Consider the following 1,047-nt stretch of genomic DNA (forward strand, 5'->3'; position numbering starts at 1 on the left):
CCCTTTCTTTCAGAACATGCAACACAACTCCTTCAACTCCTTGTTGTTCTATCCAGGCTGGACTATTGCAATGCTCTCTTGGCAGGTCTTCCAGCCGCTTCTACCGCTTCTATCTAATTAATCCAAAATGCCAATGCAAGATTAATCTTTAATGAGCTGAAAAGAACGCATGTCACACCTCTGTTCATCAGTTTGCACTGGCTACCAGTAGCTGCTCACATTAAATTCAAGGCATTAATGTTTGCCTACAAAACCACCACTGGCTCTGCACCCATTTACCTAAATTCATTACTTCAGAGTTATATGCCCTTGGCTCTGTACTAAATTCATTACTTCAGAGTTATATGCCCTCTAGAAGCTTGCGTTCTGCAAGTGAACGGAGTGAACGGCGCCATCTCAAAGAGGCACAAAATCACTTTCACTGACTTTTACATTAACTGTTCCCTCCTGGTGGAATGACCTGCCCAACTCAATCCGAGCAGCTGAGTCCTTAACCATCTTCAAGAAACGACTAAAAACACATCCGTTCCACCTTTATTTGACCCTCTAATTCTAACACTCTCTATTCTATTTTAATTCTACTTTATATTTATCTTCTTTTTTATTTATTTATTTATAAAAAAAATAAATAAAAAAAAACGAACACTAGCTTTCTATTTTTTCTATTCTGTCTACTTGTTTTTCTTTGTGTGTGTGTGTATAATATATATATATATATATATACACACCTTGCTACGTGTACTGCGTTAGGCTAACCAAGACTTGTCATTTGCACTTATATATTGTTGCTCTTTTGTTAGTTTTGACTGCTTTTATTGTCCTCATTTGTAAGTCGCTTTGGATAAAAGTGTCTGCTAAATGACTAAATAAATAAAAATAAATAAATAATACTGAAATAAACAACAGAATAAATAAATGAACAAATAAATAAATAGTCACATAAAAATGCTTAAACGGAACATCAATTGTATAATATTTAAGTAAATAACTGAATAAATGAACAAACAAATAAATAGGCCTAAATAGTCACATCGATGCTCCTGAATA

Source organism: Sinocyclocheilus anshuiensis, unplaced genomic scaffold (assembly GCF_001515605.1).
Source record: "Sinocyclocheilus anshuiensis isolate Anshui unplaced genomic scaffold, SAMN03320099.WGS_v1.1 scaffold782, whole genome shotgun sequence".
Classification (NCBI taxonomy): Eukaryota; Metazoa; Chordata; class Actinopteri; order Cypriniformes; family Cyprinidae; genus Sinocyclocheilus; species Sinocyclocheilus anshuiensis.